Genomic DNA, 25,104 nt, shown 5'->3' with positions numbered 1-25,104 from the left:
ATTGTTAGCCAAACAATACCATTTATTTTACGTGCTGTTAAAAAATCGTCTGAAAATTCATCGACAAGCGAAATTGAGCACGAATGTTTACATCTGTACCTCCGCGCGAGTAATCACGCAAACACTCCAGGAATGAAGATCAGAATGGAAGGCAAATGTTTGAAGTCGTTATAACAGGTACGTGGGTGCTGCACGCCATCCGAAATTCTTCAATTTTGCAGCACGCGTGATTATTTTGCGCTTGTTGAATACACACAGGATGCGAGCGTCTTGCACGCCGTAAAATCCACACAACTGTTGAACAAAGTTTTCCCTCGTTGCACGATGTTTGCTCCACGCGGAATCGTGTATTTTGCACTAGAGAGTATCGACGACAAAGCAAGAAAAAAGTGAGCGGAAATGTTCGCCAAAGGAATTGTTAATAGCGGTAATTTTAGTTGAAACAACGCTGACATTTAGCTCGGCTTTGAGATTTTCCTCTTTTTCTTCCTCTTTGTCGCGACGTTTGAACGGCTGTGATGCTGCGTAGCGAATACATTGTTCCTTTGCGTTTTCGTGAATGCGTCACTTCTTTCATGCATTAACGACGTGAAAAGAACTCTTATTGACGAGACTAATTTCGGCAGGTTTTCAAACGAAAAATGTGCAACTTTCTTTAACGCGAAGATGATATCCTTATACCTTTGACCCCGTCTTTTGAATAAACGTAAAAGGCAGAGAGACTACGAGGAAAGGAACGAAAGAAGGAGACAAATTTAATAAAGTGTAAACGTGGGAGGCATTTTTAAACAAACTAGATATTTTATGTTTGATTTTAAAGTAGATTCAATTCGTATCCTGTCTCCAACGAAGAAACAGAAACGACCCACTTTTAAATTTGAGTAAATATTTAAAACATTCTATTAAGCGTCTACGAATAGCTAAATGGAAACGGTATAGAAGCTTCGATCATTGAAATGACATAGGATAATCCAAGGAAGAGCATAAATTTGTTTCAAGTAAGAATACCGATTCCTTTAGGCCATATTTTATAGTCAAGTGCGTAGATTTTAGCGTCATGTTTTTGTTTCCTTTTTTTCTTTTATGACACTTTCGCCGGGGTGAACTTTTGAGCGCCTGAGAATTTAGGTAAACCCGAAAGTTTCTCCGGGTCACAGAATTAGGGTCGACACTTCGGTCAAAGCCGTTCGACAAAATCTAAATTGCCCACGGCACGAAAAAGCTTTCTCTTTCGCTTATCTTTCGTTCTCTCTTTGGATATTTCTCTCCTACGTGGAATCCTTTGAGGTTACTCAGAAGGGAAAACTTTGTTAACAGGGATCGGCATTCAAATCTTTAGAAAAATGTCAGCACTTCGACAAGGTATCGAACATCACAAAATTTTATCTCTACTTTCATCCTCTTCGCCCCTACATTAAAATAACAATATATGTCTTTTTATCGTGAAATATGCAGGACAGATAATTTTCAGTTAAAGTATCGAGTGTTATCACGAAAAGATATAGAATAAACGCGTGATACGATTTCAAAAATTAATCAGATAATTTCATATGCTATATCATATTTCAAATTTTATTTTCATTATCGCTATTGAATTACCGATGTTTACGTATGCGTATGAAATTTCAAGATACAATAATGTTCAGAATATTTATAATGTGCAAAAATATGTCCAAGTATGATATATTGCACGTATATCGCTATACGTATCATTTATTTTATATGTTTTAAGCTATACTTTTACTAGAATATACGCAACTGACAGATGGGAGATATATTGTAGTGATCCGTCCATTTGCTACCGATGAATCATAACATGGTATGGTTATAACATCAACTAAGTCGGCGAACAAAATTTCTTCCATATGTTTCTAATTTTCATTTCCGCGTTTCGACAGTCCAAGTATTATAGTTCTATTATAATATTTAAGAAGAGAAACGAATCATTCACAAATATATGAAACTGAACGAACATATGCAATTTAGTTACTGTTTCAACTTGTACTTTTAGGAGAATAAATTTACAGATAAGAGATCCGTCGTGATATCTTGCCTGGCTGTTAACGATAAATAAGAAATTAAAATTACAATTATCAACTGTATCGACGAACAAATTTTCTTCCAAAATCTAATAATACTTAATCTTCGTTCGGACGTTTGCACGGTTCAAGCGTCCCTCTGGTACGATACCTATTTCGCTATCGCGAAATCGAAAAGCACAGAGTGTCATTTCGATTCGTATTCGATGAATCTCGCGTCGTTCTATTTTGTTCTTGATCGAGAAACTCTCGATTGACTTTAGGAGCGGAATAAGGATCCACGGTATCATTCTTTTCGCGATTTATCTTATTTCATTCGATCATCCTTCCCGAAAGTCGTTTCGGCTTTCACTTCTCTTTGCACCTTTTTTCATCTTCTTTTGCACCCTGTGATTCAGCTTTCTGTTCACTGTGTTCTCAGATTTCTAAGCGAACGTCGAAACACACCGCGAGAAAATCGTGCGAATACCGAAAAGTCGCGACGAAATTCATGAAATTCTAGCCCCTTTGACATTTGTACCGAAATCGTGTTCTCGTTTTGTTCTCGATAGGCATCGACTCTCGAATGGCCAACAATAGACGAATAAACGAAGCATGGAAGAGTTTTCAGGTCCAGTTTGTTTTTGTTCGGCAAGCAATATTTTCTGCACAAACAGCGAAAAAGTATTGGATCTGTTAAACACGGTCTTCGACTTCTTGCTTATGCTAGTTTATCCTTATGTTCCAAACGAAGCATAGTTATGTGTTAAAAATGAGACAGTTTTATATTTGATCATTCGTACGATTAGTTGTAGATTGACGATGTATGGTATTTATAATTAGCGAGGAGACAATTATTACATAATTGAATTTTTAGTGCGTTATTATTAGAGTAATTTTATTTTAGTTAATTTTAAATCATTGTAGGTACTGGACATGATGGGAAATGTGTTTATTAATTATAGATATCGCATATTATATTCATTTTACGGCAAATTTATAGCGATTGAATAGGAAGATATAGGAGATATATTTGTTAATTATAAATATTCTATTAAAAGTTGATAGCTTTTAAGATAAAAATGCGTTTCTCCGCAGACATTAAAAAAATGCATTGTAAGCACAGTAATCACTATGCGCAAGGAAAGTTCAAAAAGGATACATAAAGGAAGATAAATCTTCAAACTCGAGCGATGAGTTTAGCTAAATTTTTGTTCTCTTTACAGCGTCAATCAACGAGAACTTACGAGTATCGTTAAACAGTTTACTTTAAAAATGTAGCGTCTTTGGTTTTTTCGAAATTTCATTTTGCTCTCACACTTCGTTACTCGAGCGTCGAATTTTACAAATTTGATTCGTGATCGATTCAAGTAATCAAGCAAATGTTAGTGTAATTTTACCCTAACGAATTTCTAAGTAGTTGAAATTCCGCGAACGTTTGCCTTCGTTTCACGAACTATGATTTCAATTCGACGAAAATCGCATTTATCTCGTTGGCGCATCAAATTTTCCCACATTTTCAACTTTGCGTCAAAGCTTCGACTCGTGCCGTGATTGAATCAGACCTTTAGTTGATACTAAAATGGTATCAAAACTTTAGTTCGCTCTAAATCTATATGAAAGCTGCTACTTCTAAGATTTATCAAATCCCGCGATAGTCTGAATTCTTAAAATTTCAAGAAACTTTAAGATACTAAGGAAATATATAAAAAACAAAAAGAATTGGAGCATTAAATTCTTTTCATATTTTCAAGTTTGCCTCAAAGTTTCAATTGCCGTTAGAATTGAATCAGACCATCAGTCGCCATTGAAATTGTATCAAAACTTTGGCTCATTCTAAAGTCGTGTTATAGCTGTTATTTTTTTTTACTTCTATCGAATCTCACGATAGTCTAAGTTGCTGAAATTTCAAGATGGTGTACGAGACTAAGGGATCGTAAAGAAATAAGAATTATATGAATTACAATTTCTGGAATAACAGACAGTGATTTTCGTTTCCAACTTCATCTTCAGCAATTGTCCGATTAACATTGTGAGGCGACGCGAGATACGAAGTAACGCCGCCGGAAGCAGCACGAGGAGGAAATTATTCGAAGAACGAGCGAAAGTCGTTGCAGAGGACAATAGAAACGGGGTCGGAAGCTTTCTGCTGTACGATTGTAATTATATGAAGCCCAGGTTCCCCTGGGAAACGACAGAGCAAGGGCGTCACGCTACAAATGGCGTCGGATGTATTCTTGGCTGAAAGATGGAAAGGAACAAGGGGCGTGGAACAACAAATTCGCCTAGAACGTCTGCTTTCTGCCATGCGAACACAGTTTTCCGTTTGATGTTTGGAAACAGCGTGAAGATTCTCGGGTTGGTGCCAGAAACAATTAGCAAAAATAAGAAGCGGATTACTCAGCGTGCATTGAAATTTGTTTATTTATTATACGAACGAAAAAATATATAACACACGTACAGATATATGCAAATCTATAGCTGGAAGAAAATTAGAAATTGTCGGATGAAAAACTTCATTGTTAAGTACAATATTAAATTTCAATCGCAAAGCTTGATTTTATTCCACTCCAATTTCTTGCGATTGAAATTAATTTTCTTAACTAATATGTCATTTTGTATTTTTTATGCAACATTGAATCACGCTACCCCAGTCTCTATAATAAAATATCATTTTATCAGAAGACAATTATTTCAGTTCAGTTGTCGATCTACCGTGCTACTTCGGCTTGTCGAGTGTACGACGAGTGTAATGCACTACACGTGCATTTTTTGAACGTAAGCCTTTCTATTAATTTACCGTGTAATTCACGCATGTGCATTTTTTGCCACTGTTGTTTATGTTTGGCTTACGTTTTATTTTCTACGTGATCTTCGTGAAGTTTGGAATGTATATACAGCACACGAGATAAAATGTTATCACGCTTTAATTATACCGGAAGACCAAATTATACAAGCTGCTTCCACTGGGTTATAAAGTTACGATCCGCGATAATCTTATATCTATGTATATCACACACCTCTAAGAACGTTTCGTAGGTCTTAGAAGGAATATTCGGCCGAAATTTTGGTTCCCGACGATAGCTTAAAAGTTGAGAAACTCGAAGAAGAATTATAGAACTTTGGGGACTTGCGTGAAATGTTTCGAAGTCGGCGCAAGACAAACAGTTGATGCTGTATTTATTATGCGGTTGGAGTTCTGGGAAATTAAAAAAAACAAAATGAATCGAAAGAAAAAGTCTTTATTATAAAAATGCGTTCCTTTTTATAAATTAATATAGCTGCCTTCGTATTAAAAATTATACATTGAGAATAATTAAAGAAAAATATTGGCACTATGCTAAACAAAAATATTTAAACCATAAACCATAAACACCGTAACCTTTTAATACACGAACATATCTTATATTTTTCTTGTATATTAAATGAAAACAATAATCGATCGTTTCGTATTGTCGATGCAGAGCTAGCGAAAAGCAGGAGTCAGAGTCCCCTGCTGGCCTGTTAACGTATTTCCGCTCAACGTGACGCGTAAACAATAGAAACTCACGTCCATATGTCGACTTTTATACTTGTTCGCCGTCACCTTCCCGATTTACCAATGTTTTCCCGTTGGCGATCTTCCATCGTGTTGCATTTTTCATGGGGCGCCGATTCTAGTGAAAATCCAGTCAGCGAGCATGACAAGCGTTTCCTGACCAATCGGACGCGTAGCAGAAATATTCTGTCATGCTTGTTCAATGGTAATATGTTCGTGAAATTGACGTTATCGTACTGGATGTTATTACTGGTTGTTTTTCCAAGATCCAGAACAAATTCATATGGCAAAAAGGAGAAATAGCCCGAGAATGCTATTAGCATAATACATTAAGGAATGTCGGTTAAATGGTTTTGTTACTTTTATATTTTGTATATTACATTTTTATTTATTTTACTGTTATTCAAATATGAAATGTACACTTGGTGGAACAAAATGAACAGTTTAAGAAAGCAGAAAATAAATTAAAAACTTTCGCGATTCAAAATATAATTAATTACAAGTACATTACTGAATTATGATTAAATTGAAATTAACTGCGAATTATAGTCATTTGGATGTAGTTGGAATTCTGATTGTCGCGATTTAATCGATAGAATGAATGAATGGATTTTTCTGTTATTACTCAAATACAAGCTCAACAAATTGGTGAAAGAATCAATTATGAACCACGTGATTCCATTGGTAGTTCTTTATTAAATCAATATTAATGAGATTCCACGTTATTGGTGGAACCACCTGTCATCAATTGCGAACATTATTCACTTCGATTTGTACGAGTGTAAAATAGAAAGAAGAGAGGAAAATCAGTGATTATAAATACAAATTTTCAGGGAAAAATGATCATAGTGTGATGATCATGATCATCAATTTAAGATACTTTTCTCACGAATAAGTATTGCGGGACACGGTTGGGAAGGGAAGTCTAAATTCATGGCAAAGGTAAATTTTTGCAAAATTAACGGTAATGTTGTTTCTTTCGCCGCGTAAGTGTATAAAGCATATTGTCATAGCCAGTGTAACAAGCAATTTTTCGCGCGAGACAAAGTACACGTTTGCTTGAAAATAGCCGTGAAATTTCATGCTTCGTGATATAAACGGTCCAGCGATAAAATTACGTTCCGAAATTCCAGTTTTGACACGAGATAAATGAAACGAATCGCGTTGTTGGACCTGTAGCTCGCTCCTCGACTTAACTCTTTTGATCATATAATATTCTATAAAACGATATTAACAGTTCTGTTCGAACGATTCTCTGATAGATTTATCGGGAAATTTAATTCCTTGCAAATGACCGGTTACAGTTAACAAAAATTTCGATAATGCGCGAAGCTTCCTTCGAGGAAAAAATATAAGAGAGAAGTTCCAATGAACTTTTACACGCTTCAATCCGTTTTAAATTTCTATTAACGAAAGTTTAGCGACTAGCAGAGTCTCGTCCTCTCTTCGTGCTAATTGAATTTTACGGCGCCGATACTTTCCAACATAATACTTCTTGAAAAGTATGTCGGAAAAAGATTGAAAACGCGCAGTGACGTTTACGGCGAGAAAATAAATTTTTTACGAATTTTAGCAGTGTGAATAATTAATCGAAAGCGAAATAGATACGCAGAACGAGTACAGATGCAAAAATCTGTAAAATGTCAAAATTGGGATTCACGTTGCAATATTTAAACGATAACGCGTTCTTTTATTACAGTTTTATTTTTTTAATCGTGGAATAATATATTGGAACATTAAATTTCTCGCACGTTTTTGTTTTCATTATCTGTAGGAGATATCAGCTATTGATCATTTATATTAATCATGAGATATATTGGAATATTAAATTTCTCGCTCGTTTTTGTTTTCATCATCTGTAAGAGATATCAGCCATTGATCGTTTATACCGTATAATTAACAATGTGTGTAAAAATACGAATTTATATGAACATCCGCGATCTAACAGTAAGGTAGGAAAAAATTTTCAACAAAAATAGTTTCAACCTCGCGAGTATCATTTCCACTCCTCTGTTCGTAAATCACTCGTCATTTACAAAATCTTTTATCGCGTAAAACACTAGGTGCGCGAAAGCTGGTGCATAATCCCGTACATTTTTATCGCGCAAGACACCAGAACACCGCCAGAGAATCATTTTATATCTAACGGTCTAACAACGACACACAGAATCCTTTGGTATCCCAAACAACTTCCTGCTTTCCTGGCTGGTCGTTTTCGCTCAACAACTCGTCCGATTATCACCGTCCTCGCTCAATTTTCCGTTTCACCGCCTTTCCACGAGCACGGCAAGTTCCCAGTTTGCTCAAACATTCATGCATGCAAATTTCGGCCAGCCGTGCGATCTCCATCGTCTCTCGTCTCTTTGCGACACGCATCAACGGGATAAAACAGCGTGCAGTTGCATTTCGGCGGGTGCAATCTTACGATACTCGTGCGTTCACGCGAACTTATGGTTACGGTGGACGCATATTAGGGTGAATCGACAGGCACGGTCCGACGAATTGAGTTTGTCAAAGTAACGGATAGACCGCGGATTTTATACGAACTCACAGTCTTGAAAAGTTATAATAAAAAAAAATAGGACTTCGGTAGAAGGTTGTTTCACTTGGCAAATATTATAAAAATCGCTATACCTTGGATATCTTATATATTTTTTCATATTATCCGCGTGATGCGCAATTTTGCACTTTCGAATTTCCTATAAATGTAATAAATAAGTCGAGCATGTATATAGATTTTCATGCGTGAATATCAGAATATCAGTTTGTAACCATAGCTTGACGCGACTAGATTCACGTGAAACGAGGATCTAGATGCAGGATGCTTATGGCAGATATGCTGATGGTAGACACGGGCAATGCTACACACCGTCCGCGATCTTACGTGGTTACATACGGTTCGCAGTATGCAAACACAACGCGTACACGAACAACGTATTTTACAGATGGCAGAGAACGTTCGGTCCGACACAGCTCTCAGTTGCGACGCGAGATTAACATTAATACGCTGCACCGCGTTTCTCTGTAATAGATACTGGATTACATAGGTCCTACGTGATACGATTTTCCGATGAATCGTTACGAAGCTTGGTCGATCCTGATGCAATTCCGTGCTGGACGATTGTCACGAACGTTGAAATTAGCTAGTTAGATCGCTTTTTCTTTTTGGTAATTAATATTATCAAATAAGTATCTGTGGGTTAAGGACAAGGAAGTAGTATGATTTTGGAGGGAAATCTTTGGCAATTTAGAGAACCTATGTAACCTTTTATAAAGTGTATCTTTGGCATTGTATTTTATACGAATAGTAAATCTTGGGATACGAGAAATCCATACAATGGGAGTAAGATTTTACTAGATAGCTAGAAGGAAAATTTTTGGAAATTCAGAAGATGAATGTAGTCTGTCAGGTGGTGTATCTTTGGCTTTGTATTCTATAGAAGAGTGGATTTTACGAGCATTTTCTGCAGCGGAATAAATAATGTATAAAAATAAATATGAATAAACAAGCAGTCAAGGAATTTTTGAAAATTTGTAATGGTTCATAACCATGAACCTTTAGCATAATATTTTTCGGTAAATTAAATTTTAAGGAATGAAGATTTCACGCAGTGGAAGTAAGTAAACTTCCGGATGGAAAATCATTTTAAATAATAATAAGTTTAATATTCAATTAAATTAGAATATTCGATTCGGTTAAGTATAAGTTTCTTTTCAAAAATTTGATCGGCGTTTTTCAGAAGAAGGCTCAATCATGCCCGTACATCGATCGGTGCTATGGAGCCCAAACTTTTTTCATTTGAGGATTATAAACTTGTCGAGAATTCAACGCATTATACCCAAAGTTTAATTAATCCACCGGAGAATATACGAGTGAACCTGTCTAATACGCATTCGCAAATACCAGAATTTCCTTGCGAATATTACACGCGTGATCTATTGAAAAGGAGTGTACACGGAATACATTATACCGAGAACGTATTTTAAGCCACTAACCTGTATCTAAGTATGCTTTGTATAAACGATTCTAATTAAAGCAATCCAATGATAATAAATTCATGATTTTGCAATAACGAAAGATCCGGAGAGTAAAGGCTATGAAAAGATAAAAAATCCGGATCGTTTTGAATTTCATAATTCCAATGTTAAACACCATTCTGTTTGTTCAGATAGAAACGACCCTGTTCTACTTGTGCGTGTTCAAACAAAGTCTGCAATGGTGTCTGAACAAGAATGATCGTGTTTTACTTGTCTAACTCTCGGATGTTATATATCCCTTGTGTATCCATGGCTTGTGGGTGATCATGGATTCCCTGTCTGACAACGTAGTGCGTTATTCTTACTTCAAACTAGGATCTACGAAGCAAGTTGAGAATCACGATCGTGATAAGTAGTTCCTGAAGAGATGTTCCCGACGGCGCGGCAGCAGGAGTCGCAGCTTGCGATTCCGTGCAATTGCATCTGCAGACGGTACCTTTCGACGTTAAGAGAGTCCTAAGCTTTGCAAAGCCAACGGGATTTCCACGATATTCGTAGGTGAAATACAGCCGGACGATTTGATACCATCGGCCCTTTAAAATCGTTCGCTTTCTCCGTACTATTTCGACGGAATTTTTTACGATATCCATTAGATACATTGGACAGTTTGTTCGAAGATAGCGAACGATAAGATTGAAAATATCGCGTGTTTCAAGCGGAAAACTTACGGCCTTCGATAAAAATATTGTTATGACTCAAAAGATGGTTGGTATTTTCTTCGTAATATGTAGAGATTTTTGTCATAGTATTCTCGGAACAATGATCAAATTAGGATATTAAATACTCGGTTTCGATATTAGCATAAAATTAGAATTATATATAGTACGGTAAAATTACAAAAGTCTAAGGAAACGAAATATAGTGTATATAGCATATAATATTAGTACATAGTATAGTATGTTTATAGCATTTCCGGAAGACGGGAAAGGTTAGGTCCTTAAGTCTTTTTCGCGCCTCGAACGAGGTATCTCTCGTACGTCTTTTTATTAGAACGTGAGATATCTCGTTCGAGGAGTCAGGATAAAAGTCATTTCACGAAAGTGGAATAGAAGTAAGATCCGCGCATCCGGAGGTATAAATAATGTTAAATATACGTAGATAACTCATAAAAGTCCTGTTATCTTTTCTGCGTATGAATCGATGTTTAATTGTAACGATAGAAATGTGCGATATATTTTATTGAAACAGTAAAATATCAAATAAACGTTTGTACGTGAATACGAAGAGATTCATAATGATAAATTTTGAATACGTCGACGTTCGTCAAGAGATGTGCCAAATTTATTAGAACCTTTTTCGGATCTGTAGATATTTTCTATTTTTTTTTGCGAGGATTTAAAAAATACGCGAGAAAAATATTATTCCGTGCGCGAGGCAACATTTCGATATTTCAGTGTGGAAAATACGAGAAGCATCAGATGCAAAGAACGCATGCTGCGCGACAATAAAAGCAACGCGTTTGTCGTTGCTTATACTATATGAAAGAATTTCAGTTACCTTCGATACATTTTTACCTCTACTGCTCATCTCCTATTGATAAAATATACCTTTGACAAAAAATCCATGTCCTTTTCCATTCATTAGTCAACATCGAATATCACGTTTGTTTGTCATTCGTAGAAAGTAAACAAATAACTTTTCAACTACAATTTTCTGTATAACTTCCTCGCAGTTATTATTAGATAGATGCTTGCGCATTGATTATTCGAATTATCAATGACTAAAGTAAATGTGAAATCTAGTAAGCTTCACCTAACTTTAACCCTAACCAGGATAGAAACTACATGGACAAATATATTGCAAAGAAAAGAACAAGATATTATATGTTATATAGAATATATTATATAAAATAATATGTAAGTACTTTGCCAAAAAGTTTTACTGAAATGAAAGAAAAGCTTCATAAAAATGCACCGTTGTCATTTATAAAATTACTACGAAGAATTATAGTTATTTTGATTACAAATAACAACAAAGTTTACAAATATACGTATACGTACTACAGAAAAATGCATAAAACGCTGAAGTGAAACAAATCTCTAAGTTGCAACATTTATAGAGGTACGAATATGCACAAAAATCCACAGTCTATTCATCATTTTTCATCGTATTTCTCTGCTCCGCTGCTTCGAGCAATCAAACTTACAATTTCAACGAACACGTCGCATCGTCCAAGATATATCACGTACCAAGTAGCCCGAAAACTTTGCCAATTGAGACGTAAAATTTGGAAATCTTCCTTACGGAGGTGAATCGTGATAGCGCAGAAAGTTTTCACGGTTATGACAAAACCGATTGGCCGTTGCTGAAGACGCGAGGGACGAAAGCAATACCGCGTTATCCTGCATCTGGTCAACACAAACCGGCGTGTACGGAAGAGGGAGAGAGAAAGAGAGAGAGAGAGAGAGAGAGAGAGGCGCAACAGAGGACGTTGACGGAAATCGGAAATCGCAACGAATCGGAAAACAACGACACGCTTCGCCACCCTTCAGACAGTAATTCCACCTGTCCAATGAATTCGTTACTGTTTTGTACGGTTAGAAGAACGAATCAAAGAGAATGGCAAGGGAAGGCGGAAGGGAATAGAAAGTGGGTGCCGCGAGAACGACAAAAGAATGACAGAAGCGTGGAAAGAAAGGGTGGGTTAGTAATGGAAATGAACGATATTGCCTGTTAGACTTCTATTGGGAACGACAAAAGGGAGCGCATATGTATATTGTGACGTCTTGGAAAAAAAACCTAGTCTCATCTTTAACAAATGATACGCAGTGTCATTTATTGTCCCTTTTCTCGAATAATTGACAAGTAGCGCATATACTGTTGCTTTTTAAATAAATGACAAGCCGTAACGGGCATTGTTCGTTGCTTTGTTTTAACTAAACTGCAGATAGCGCGTTGGTTATTGCTTTTTGCTTTCCTTTTAAAATAAACGACAAGCACCGATGAATATATTCTATCGATGATGGTTGTTTTCTGGAAGAACGTATACTTTGGGAGGATATATCGATAGCAGAGCGTAATTTATACTTTGGTAGAGCCGAGTGTACTTTCTAACGTAATTGCGCGAATTCGCGTTAAAAGGTAAAGCGCATATCCGAAGTCTAAGTTGCGAACTTTTAATTTGAAAACTTAAAGAGAGTAATAACATTTACGCGGAATTACGCGATCCTTGTATCACGGCTAATATTAAAATACTTCGACGATAATATGCTTTCTAATTAACGGCTTTCGATGGTTCATTTTCACGAGCCGAAATATTTTACTCCGGACGGTTCTTCAGGAAGAACGTATTATCCTTACATTCAAAGTTTTATTCAGCACAAAATGTTTCTCTTCTCGTTTTAGATAGACTCTTCATAAAATCAACGTTTCGTCGCTAAAAGTACATCTGGCTTTTTTTTTATTTTTCCTTTCTCGCTCAATTTAAACACGAACGACTCCTTCTTGACTCCCGGTAACTTTTCTCTTCGCTTCCCTTTGTTTCATTTTCTTTAAATGAAACGAGACCGTGAAGTTAGTATCGCCTTCGAGGTCGTTCACCGAGATCCTGTTCGAGACGTTATACGTACGTAGTTCTCAATTGAGCGATAAAAAACCGAGACTAAAATCGACGAAACTCTTCGAGGTAGGTGAGAACCGTGGTGCAACACCGCAAATGGATGTACAACATTGGCGAATCGCCAGAATCTTCCTCGATCCGGTCGTCACCTTCGATTCGCTCGAAATTGCCGAAAAAGCTGGCTCTTTCCTTTCTCTTTCGTACGCCGTTATTTCGCCTTGGCATATTTAATTTCATATTCATTAATGAGGCTTCCTTTTGCAACTTCGCGGCGGGTCGACGAAACAAAGGACGTTTCCTCGTTAGGAACTCGTTTTGTTGCTGCTACGTGTCTCGTGCAAATACGATGAAGATGAGGTGATAACGGATGAAGAATTGCAGACCCCTGACAAAGTATGTCTTTTTTCGTTAAAATTGTGTTTTACGACAAAATTGTAATACGTAGCTTGTTCCGTGTCTTGAGAAGATAATTGAATGATGAATTTAGGAAATTAAACTAGAAAAATATGTAAAAGACCAAAGGTAGATGCAGGAAAAGCCACGAATATAGTGCAAAATCACTGCGAGCGTTGTGTAACTGTACACGGTGAAATCTGTGTAATAAAAAATACTTTTGATCTGTGAATGGATATATTTTTGTAGATGCACGAGAGAAATAAAATATAAAAGAGTTATGATATGGATTGTAGAACGGATAGAATATTGTAGAAAAGGAATCGATGACTGTATCAAAGGTACCTTGGTATATCTTACGTCTTCGAGAAACGTAATCTACGTTCTCTACATTAATACCATACATCGTACAATTTTATTTAAGAATTTCATATCTTTGATAAATAGCATTTTCATAAAATTTTAATTCAGGAACTACATCTTGGAATCGTTTGCAACGACGATTCATATAGAGTTTCGATACTGCAATTTCTGCAATTTATCTCGATATTTGTTAATTTAAAAAATTCCCAAACAAGACCAACTTCTATCAAATTATCATTTTTTAATCACACGTGATACCGATAATCTTCCTGTTTCTTTCTTTAAACATATCCTATCTAGGAGATGACTACGAAAATGTTATTACTAGTTTTGTTCATTAGTTTTGTATTACAACAGTCCACGTACTTATTTGCAAAATACGATTCTAATCGTCCAATTAGCAAATCGACTATTCTCTTTTCTTAAATTCCGAGATAATCGCAAAAAACTTACTACTAATGTCTCGTATTAATTTTGCGCTACACGAGACTACGTATTTATTTACAAGTTACAGCTTTCCGATTGACAAATATTCGTTAAAACCGGCGAATTCTTCGAACCTACCACGTCACACGACGATATCAACACCGAGTTCGCTCGACTTTTCAATTTCGTGGTCCAGATTACTCGAAACCAGACGAGGTTATCGCGAGCAATCGATTCGAAGGCCAATTCCCTTTCGCATTCTCACCACTGGTGCACCGATTCTTTCATCGGGGCGAAGATAAGGCGGCTGATTCTGAGGGATTATTCAACTGAGAACGGTGGAGTCGGGCGCGAGGAAAGACCCTTAATCAGAGCAGTCCGTTCTTATCTGAAGAAATGCCAGTAACATCATCGGCCGAGTTACCTGTCAACCGATTTCAACTTCTCGATGTCGCCTCGTAAACTTTCGACCAACCTGACTGACTCGTCCCTGCCTTTTCCCTCTCTTATTTCCCACCTTTAGAGCTCCGATGTACTTCGTTATTTCCATCGAACGATTTCTGCCTCGTCGCCTCTGTTGCTCACCGCACTTGTTAAAACATTTGCACCGGGGAAATCGAGCCTGCGAAATTCCTCGACGAAGCAATAACGAGGCTCCTTTTGTAAAATTCAAGATCATTGATTAAAGACTATGGCGTAACAATTTTTAGGAGAGTGGTGTACACGTTCGAGCTTTGAAAATCCTATTTTATAGCTATGAATATTTTATTTTAGAATATCGATCGAATATTTTATACTTCATAACGTTCGAATATTTTACGAAATATGTATATATATAGAGGCTGTTATTAGATTTAACTTCTCGTTCTTCTTCAAGCTTTTTTCATCACCTTCCGCGGAAGAAAGAAAGAAGTTCTCCAAATTGTCCGCCCGAGATAAGATGCAGACTTCCAATAGCGTGTTCATAACTTTCTTTCGATGAAACTTCCGACGCTAACGAACCTTCGATTGTTTGGTGTCCGTCTTCCGAAGACTCAACTTCCATACCGCGTCCAATTTCAGAATCGTTTAGCGCTTTTGAAATTTTAAATATGCGAGCAATTTCTTCGCTTGACCAAAATTCTACGTGTTACAGATTGTGTTAAACGTAATATCTTGGGAACGAATATTTAAATGCGACGCATCGTGGTAAAACATAAAATTGTCCTGTTTCCTTTCATCCTTGTCTGCGATGAAAAAGACGCTGATTTTAAACGTTTTATCCTTACAAATCTTAGATACCTATGACGAATTCTACTAAAAAAAGAAAAAAAATAGAATCTACCTTATACATTTCCATAAATCCCATAATTTTATAAATTCATTCAGGAACTCGTCAAACATTTTCCAGACTATCACTTATCACATTCTAGTTAATAAATCCGAACAAACTAGCTGTTTCCGCGTCAAAGGAACAAATTTACCAAGAGAAACCGTATATTATTCAGACGGTAAGGAGATAAATGTTTCACTGATCTAAGTTGTCGAGGTGCATACAAACAGCTATATTATTCAACAAAAGACGTAATGCAAGGCAAAGGGTATTTATATTAATTATTGAAGTTACGAGAAGCAAAGCACTTAACACGAAAAGCGACGTTTAGTCGCCTTCATTAGCGGTTGTTTTCTCATGGGTGCGAAGCCGCGTTAATATCGTATCGGGCTCCTTTAATCCGACGCGTCGTTTATGCGACAACGGGATTCGATATAATCTGGTCGGATATCTGGCTAGAAATACGTGTCGTAGCGATCCTGATGCAGCTACTGGTCCAAGCCGTGCATCTCGACACTTGTATATCGACAGTTGCGACAGTACGCGGTTATCTCGTCGTCGAATCGAGCCAAGAGGCCAAGGTTACCTTTATTTCGAGCAGCAGCATTTCTGGTATCGTGGCTGGGCCAATAGTTCAGCCCCGCTTCCGCCACGTCGCATTTTCCACCGCTGGAAAAATGCAAATCGAGTCACCGCTCAACCACCGTTAACCACTTAACGTGCTCGCAGCCAACTAACAAAATGTCCACTCTTCGCTTATATTCTTTTCGTAGAAAAGATCTTTATTTAGACTAATAGCATTTATTTGTAGATACTATTTATTGCGTAGTTTCTCTTTTTAGATTTCTTTCAAATGCATGAATTTTTAAATATAACGTCGAGGGATATAATGGAATCGGCGCAACATACGTATCAGTCAGCAGAAAATGTGTTAACTATGTCAGATCGCTTTAGTTTTCGAATATCAGGATTCTCGCTTTAATTAAAAAGAATTTTAATAATTATCGACGGACTGCGGATTTTGCATTTATTTGGGAAATTTAATGATGCAAAAAATGCATATAATATGTAGAAATATGTAATAATATAGTATTATATTCATGGTATTTAATATTCATGTGAAACGTATCTTTGCTTGCGATCCGTTCCCATGTAATGTTATTGATCTCTAATTTTAATGCAATGAAAATTGGTCGAATCTTTGTAATCGAATACGGCGTAAGAATTCGAAGAAGTGGCTAAATTAAATTTTATAAAATTAATAATAATTAATAATAATAATTTTTATTGCAAACGATGTGAGAAGTAGGCAGAGGGTTGGACGAGAACGGGAGAAACAAGATTATGAGACAATTAGCAAGAGCATTGGCAAGATCTTTAAAGTTGTCACTTTGTCAGATAAATAGAATAAATACGCTACGATCGGCACTCGTTCTGTTATATGGACACCGCTGTGGATATTTCTTGGCCAAATGTCATATTGGCATGGAAGTTGATGCGTATTTCATGTTTTAAACAGGCTCATAAATTTTCAGGCTGTACGAAGAAATAAACAGCATGGTTGGATACTATGAAAGTTCTACTTTAATACGTGACGCGACTTAGCCGATAGTTCTCCAATAAAAGTATACTTTTACGTGTGATTCTTGCTGGAACAGCGATGCGTCAGTTACGATGTTTGTAGAAAACTTACTTCCACGTGTATGTTACCAGATGTTAAACTACTTTTCACTAGTTTTCACCAATTTATGATTCCATCGACATTCGATATTCTTATGAATATAAATTACAGTTGAGATTTTCTTGAATCGATATAAATCATAATGCAGAATTTCTGGAATAAAATTCGGCGGCGTCTTGAACATTTCGCGAACCATAGCCGTGTTGCAATGCAGCTAAACTACAAATGTCGCAGAAGCAGTCGCTCTAATTGCCGATACATTTGCGGAATCTCCCTATGTACGTTATAGTTTGAAACTTCGAACAGTTTCCTGTTCGAAACTAAATAGAGAGGCGTCGCGTTTGCGGACGATCCTTGTTTAATTAAACGTTCGATAAGCAACGACCAAGGCGAACAATGAATGTATAATTGTTCTTAATTGAACCGATATTATCCGATGCTTTCAAAGTGAGTTCCACGAGAAAAAAGTCGCCTTTTTTTTCTTTTGTTTGAAACAACGACTTCCTATCGTCTTCCGTTCTTTCTTTCATTCGTTCCTTCGTGTAATATTATTATAAATGCAACGCGTTTCTTTATTGACTCCCGGTAGAAGAAACTACACGCGAATCAATTCCTCTTAACGGAGATTATTCGTTCTAAAAACCGTGGAAAATATTTTCTCAGCGTACGATTCGTTCCGATGATATTACGGATATTCCAAATTTTTTAATGTAAACACTCAACAGGGAGGAAAAGAACAATGATATGGAGAACTGTACGAATTTTTCATATTTCTGACGAAAATATTCCGAATATTTACTCTCGAAATAAGCTTCCGCACTCTGAAATCCCTAAAAAATTCTTTCCACGATATTCTTTCAGCGGTAGTAACACGAAAATGGTAGAAAAAACAAGCTACGGATATATTTCGAACAAAAATCGGAATATTAACGAACATCGAGGATTTCGATCTGTAAAAAAAAAAAAAAAAAAAAAAAAAAACACGACGCAGCTCGGATTTAATTGCCGACACGGAGAGGATTGAATGGCTGGTATACGGTAAACTGTACTTGCAGATTTTAATAAAGACAGCAAAGATGGAAGAAAAGCTCATTGTCCTATTGTTGCTGGAAGGGGTAAACTTTGAGTTTCACCAGTCGTACTTCACCCTCGTTCCGCTGCTGTTCCATTCACGCTGTTTTTACGCGATCCACCTAAAAGCGTCTTCTAGCCGAGGACAAAAATGGGATCGCAATTTTTCTTGCAATAAAATACACGCTGCAGCTTTTACCGCGGAATTTCACCCTTCCATTCGCGACGACGCTACATCGGCTTGAATGGGACCCCGATACGAACATTTCCTATTTGCAACGCTTCAGTAGTTTACAGATATGTAAATTTCTGAAATATTACTTTCTGCTTATTTGCACGTTTTATTTCGTTCGTTGTATAACACACGTTCGAAGTAAATGATATTATTTCGAATGTTTCCAATTTTTATTTCACGTTGTTCGTGATTTTTGACGCATTATAACTCATTAAAGCATTTATTGGAGATTCTATTAAACAGTACGTTATCTATGCAGCGAATGTAGTTCTGTGTCTGAGAACCAGACTCATCCAAGTTATCTTTTTTTAATTTCCCAACAAAGCGAAAATAGAATGGTATTTGTTCAATGGTATTTTTCGTATATAAATATTTCGAATAAAAATTTCCGAATAAAAATCTCTATCAATGGAGTGTTGAAGTACGTTTGTAAACAATGCGGCAGCTATTTACGTGAAGGCATTGACGTTTCTTTAGCGCTATAGCTAAAAAGAGAGGAAGCAAGGAGAGAAGGAAGGAAAGAAGGAAAGAAAGAGAAGGTAGAAAAGGAAAACCGTTACTGGTGGTACCTAGCTTTGCTCTTGATTTTGCTGATTGCAGGGCTCAAACAAAAATAATTTACAGTACCTAGAATTGTTATACTTTGCCACCTCACAAAACTGTTGCGAACCTATTATACTTTATCATAACTCAGGTCAATTAAAAAGTTCTTCAATCTATTAAAGAATCGTTATAAGGTTTCACTTGGTTTCGTTTGGATCGTGATTCTTATATAAAACAGTATTCTTTCTGTTAAACTAATTAACGAAACTTAATAAACGATAAAAATAATAATCAGCTTACTTTCGACGTTTCGATTCAACGCAGGCAACGGCTCGATAAAAGAAGCTTTCTGTCTCGGTTTCATTATTTCCATAAAAATATAGTCCACGTATTTGTGTCCTTTATGGCACGAAAACATCTACTTTTTAATAACTTTCAAAGCCTGGTTTACATACAACGTGAATTTCTAATATATTCTCTCCTTCGTTTCATCGAAATCTGAAAGGACGTGACTCGGTTAATAATTCGACAAATAACAAAGACATTATTGTCCGTATTATCGCGATTTTATCACATTTTTTATCACGAAGCTTTTTATCGCAAAGAAACTTGGCATTGAAATCGAGTGGTAAAATTTCTCGAATGCTTTCATCGTTTGCTTCTTCCTTTTTGCATACGTGTTATTTCACTGAGTAAACAGTCGTTAAGTTGGTCCTACGTACGTCCCAGCCATAATTACGAGTTCCAGTTGGCGAGGCTGCACAGCTTTTTCGCGGGAAATCCACAAACTTGTATCATTCGTCATGGCCATTAATTCGAGGGACTGTTCGAAAAGCAGTCCCACGGCAAAATGAACGCGATTCGGTAGCTTGTACCTTGACTCCGGATATCTTGCGGTCGATTTATCGCAACGCCCCCTTCATTTAGGTCATTGGATCCCAGCAGTCTTACTCGACTAAGTTTTCAGACACAGAAAAGGTGGTATTCCTCAAAAAAAAAAAAAAAAAAAAAAGTGAAAAAGTAGAAGGAAATACGAGGAAAGTTGGCGGTATCGACGATTATATGAAAGAAATAAAAATAAGAACACGCGTTTATTTCAGACGTTTATTCACTCGTGTTTTACTCTAAAGATCCATTTAAACGTTGACAAATTGCTTTTGATAACCGGTTGATCGATGTAACAGTAACTGAAACTCCGAAAAGAAGGATATTTCATTTGGCGAATTTGAAACGTTTATTTTTGTAAAAACCAGAGAGATACGTTTTATGGATATTCTCCACTTTAGAAGCTCGTGCGAATATAAAATTCAACCGCAGTTCTAATTGGATCATTCGAACGTATTTATCTGACTTCAGGCTAAAAACTGTCAGATTGAAATTCCATAATGTTCTAGTGACACGGATTTATAGCCGCATTAAAGGTGCCATTTAATTCCAACAGCCGTCTTGCATAAATTTTGTTTTATTAGTCTCGTTTCAATTATGAACGCTGGGATCGTATAGTTCGAAGCTGAAGTATCACATATATTTTCATTGGCTGGAAAATAAAACAAACGTAATATTTCTTCTGTTACCAAAGGAGTTTACTTCCTGTTGCTTTTTCTTTCTCTATGTCTTCCACTTCCTCTGATTCCACGCGTCGATCATCGTCTTGTATCTTTTTTGCTTCACAGTTTCGTCTCGCTTGTTCTACACTGCTTCCTGCCTCTTTCGACACTGTCGATCTTGTTCACGTCTAGATCTCCACTTTTTACTCTTCTTCTTCTAGTGGTTGGTTTTCTGGTCGCTGGTTTGAGGCCCGCAAATCTCCTTCAATCTCCGCCAATTGCAAGTGAGAAATAGAAAAATGTCTCGCTTTTCGCTTAAAAGGTTTCTTAGTAATGTTTAAAAAAACGAAACGAGCGACGTTTCATATAAAATGAATCGTAATGAATAAAGTGTGAAGTAAGTTAAAATCGAACGTCTCCACTTTCTTTTATATAAATCTCTAAATGTTATTTAATACGAATGTCAATTCCAAACTTTATATTAAATATTCCTCAATGAATTTTGTAATATATATACGTGCAACACATGCCGAAAGTTTGCAACTGCTTTAGACGATAAATATAGAATGTTGAGGTTATTAGATGTATAAAGAGAGAAAACGCGTGGATAAAGTGTAAGGTAGAAAACATATATTTAATAGAGAAGTGTAATAATAAGTAGGAATACAATTTGAGCTGGTCCAGATCCGCACGCTAGCAATGTTACCTTATAACTGAAAACCCCTAAGCCAACGTTGGCTTTATGTCTATTGTTTATGGTCTGCCTTCGTGCCAGTCTTTTGTCTATATGCTGTCGAGAAAACTAAAAAAGACCAGATGTAGAGTTTTCGTAGAAGTGGTGACCACTTCGACATAAAAGAACCCCTTGCATTGTAATACCGAGTCACGCGCGTGTCATTGATTAGAACCTAATTTGGGAAAATATGCATTATATTTGCGAGAAAATTTAGTTGCAGCTGAAATTTTATCTTCAATTTTTCGGCTCGAATCACTGAATGCAGATTACGCAAAATATTTATGTTTTTTACTTGACACGGTGTTACAGCAATGAATGCTCCGTTAAAATATCATAAGACAAAGGATTAAAAATGGAACAGAGTTAAATATTTGAGCATGGCATAAAAAATTTCTCAGCGTTCAAATCTAGCAGAATATAAACAGGATATTTATCGGGATATCCGCAGCGTTAATTCCAAATCGAGGAGGAAATTACTAAGAAATTCATGGATTAGTGTAATTGGACGAGCGCTTGACCGATAATCTATGCATTCGGAACGATTTCCAATTTAATGAAAACATTGTTTCGACAAGCAACGCGGCGTAATTCCCTTGCCCATTAAAATTTTAATTCTACGCCCTGCCATCAGTAGCGGGCCGGTTTATTATTTCACGCGGCTGTAAATTTCCAAGATCGTTGCAGTTTCACGCGTTAATACCATATTTTTCCGCCTGTACAAACATATCAGCCGCTTTATTACCTTCTCTGGTGATCGTAAAATGCGTGTTGTTCACCCCCGTCGTGAATTTTCACCCTTTTCTCTATAGACTTGCCACTCTTCGACGAAACATTTCCCAGAACGCCCATTCATCAATTTACCCTTTCAACAATGGACTTCTTCAGATCCGTGATTTTCAACGAACAGTACAAAAGTGAGAATTCGCGTGGACGACGATTGGTCGAAAAATTGAACGAATGTTTATGCGGGAATATCGTTAGCGAATGAGAAGAGATTCGGAGAATGCACGTAGTGCTTTGGTATGCATAGCGTCGCGCGGAGATTTGATTCACGTGACGAGAATGTATGCTGTGCGTGTAAGATCTTTAAGGCTTGGATGTGATTCAGAAACGGAAACGTGTCATGTAGTTGGTGGAAAAGTAGGGAGTCGTGGAAATCGAGTCGTATTCGATGACAATGGTGGGACAAAATTATTATTATATTACAGCCGGATCCCCTATAACGCGCCACCCCTATAACGCGGACTGAAAATTGCGTCACTGCTCCCCTATAACGCGATTAAGCAGTTGCTGGAAATGACTCATTTCTGATGCGAAAATACGTGCGTCTTTGAATTGACTCGGAGCACAGTTTTGCGTTAACTCTTACGCGAAAAGGACGGTTTGTTTACGGTTTGTGTTGTGGAACAGCTGTTATCGTGGAACGCGTATAATATTGCCATATTAAGAAAAAGATTATATATTTATTTACTTATGGTTTTTAGCGCCCTTGGATTCGTACAACGCGAAATCCGTATAACACGGATAACGTGTGCCACGCGTTATAGAGGGTCTTACTGCATTTGCATTTCACTTTTATATGTTTTAACATCTCTATAATAAAAATATTCATAGTTATTAGGAACCATATTGTATTTCATGTTTTTTAATGTTAATATTTTGTTCATAAAACACAGTTATTTACATATCTAAAGAGAGAATTTATTAGACAGATCATCTGGTTACTCGTTACCTTGAGATCCTTTCTCGTACAGTATGAGTCAGGTTTCCCATAAAATTCACATCATAACGATTGTAAATGGAAAAGAGACTAAGAATTTTGTATCAGCAACACGTTGATCCGTCTCTACTCACATAGATCTCACATAGATATCTTTTCGTATTATTTAACATCGGAAATACCGACGATCGAAGCAGCCTGCATGAAACTATTAACTGTTTGTTAACTGAAATTTGTATTTAAGAAGTCAAAAAAGAAAAAAAGAAAAATACACGTATATAACGCAAAAGGAAGGAAATATCTCTGAATACAAAAACGAAATTTCCATGAAACTTCTATGGGAAATTCTGTATCAGTTGGCTATTTGCACCACTCCTCGTTCTACCCTTAAATGTTCGTGAATTATTTACGTATTTACTAAATTACACGTATCAAGTCTACTAGATATTTTTATTCACTTTACAGAAACGGAAAAATTACTTCCACTATCATGAATTCGACATCTGAACTGTACACAGAACAATACTTCTTACATGCGTATAGCAAAAATCGATTTTGTGACATCGAAATATGGGTGGCGCTATGATTTAACGCGCCGAATTGTGAAATTAACGCTGTAAAAATGTTCGCGGCACCGTCGACGATTCATTTTAGTCGCGTTCATTTTGTTTCAAAGCACGGTGGAAATAAATAATGTTGAGAGATCAGCTAAAACCGGTAAACATGTAACCAGGGATAATAAATAAAGCAGGGAACGTCAAGGTTTAAACTGATCAAATATTACGCGGCAACGAAAGTCGTTCCGCTGAAACGCGAACGTGTCGTTCTTTGAAGGAATTATTCCCAGATTTATGGCAGGCTATTTTGTTTCGGAAGCTTCCGGTGAATAAGTATCCATTTTCATTTTTCTCGTTCGTTAAAATTAAAAATGCTCCAGTATCAGACTTATGGATTGATATTTTACGAGAATTATGGACGAATCTTAGACGCGTTGAATTTTTACCTTGGACCGAGCAAGCGTAAAGCTAAACGTAGAAATTAATCGTAAATGAGACACATACAGAGAAAGAAATCAAACTGATCGATTTTGCTTGATCGCTTTTGATTGAAAAAATGATTCATGAAACGGAGCACGAATCGTGTATCTTTTGGTACTGAAGTTGAAAAATCCTTAAAAATGTTCAGGGTGGATCGAATAACAAATTACGAATTGTTAAAAGACGATTGTAGAAAATTAACGACGCTAGTTAGAGCCATTTGTTGCTAGGTTTTTGAAACTATTGGAAATCATCTAAAAGACAGAATATTTTGAAACAATGTATTCTACAAAATATATACTTTAATATCAATCGCTTAATCCATAAAACAACCGAGAAACGTTTTGAAAATTCGTCGAATATTAAAAAAAAAAGAAAACTGGGAATTACCAGGAAATAAACAGTGCGTTAGACTCTATGACTTTTATGCACCAAGTTGGCTAAAATTGGTCAATCAAGGAGGATTAATCAGGTTCTAGGTACGGTACAATCGATAGATAATTTTACTATATGTACCGATGACTTCGTTGACTTTGTCGCAGTAATAGCAGGATAGTTTGGTAAGCTGAACGGAAAGACGGAACTTTGGCCAGGGCTTCCGTTCCTAGTTACGTTACTGCATCGTTCATGGTTCGAGCACATAATCGATACCAGCATCCGTATAGATCCTGTTAGAGTGTCTTTTGTTTAGAGTGAACGAAATCTGTCCTTGGTAAAGCGACGCGACGTGAAAGCGATTTCACAAGTTCTACACGAGTTGCAAGGGGTATGGATAGTCGTAGAAGAGGAAGTGCCTGTTACATTCAGTTACACGGAAATACGTCTTTAATGTTTCTGTCGAAGGGCTTTTAAATTTCGGATCTTTCGAATTCATCGTCTATTGTCTA

At 36.6% G+C, this 25,104-nt stretch overlaps 2 protein-coding genes across 12 annotated transcripts in view; one reads left to right on the top strand and one right to left on the bottom strand.

The window, feature by feature from the left end:
- The window catches only part of LOC100643486 (glutamate receptor ionotropic, NMDA 2B), a 360,187-nt gene that overhangs the window by 102,220 nt on the left and 232,863 nt on the right, over window positions 1-25,104 (top strand). The window lies entirely within an intron of this gene.
- Window positions 1-25,104, bottom strand: part of LOC100644849 — a 172,141-nt gene that overhangs the window by 103,007 nt on the left and 44,030 nt on the right. The gene's annotated exons all lie outside the window — the stretch shown is intronic.

Source organism: Bombus terrestris, chromosome 7 (genome assembly GCF_910591885.1).
Source record: "Bombus terrestris chromosome 7, iyBomTerr1.2, whole genome shotgun sequence".
NCBI lineage: Eukaryota > Metazoa > Arthropoda > Insecta > Hymenoptera > Apidae > Bombus > Bombus terrestris.
This window is presented reverse-complemented; position numbering and strand designations above follow the sequence as displayed.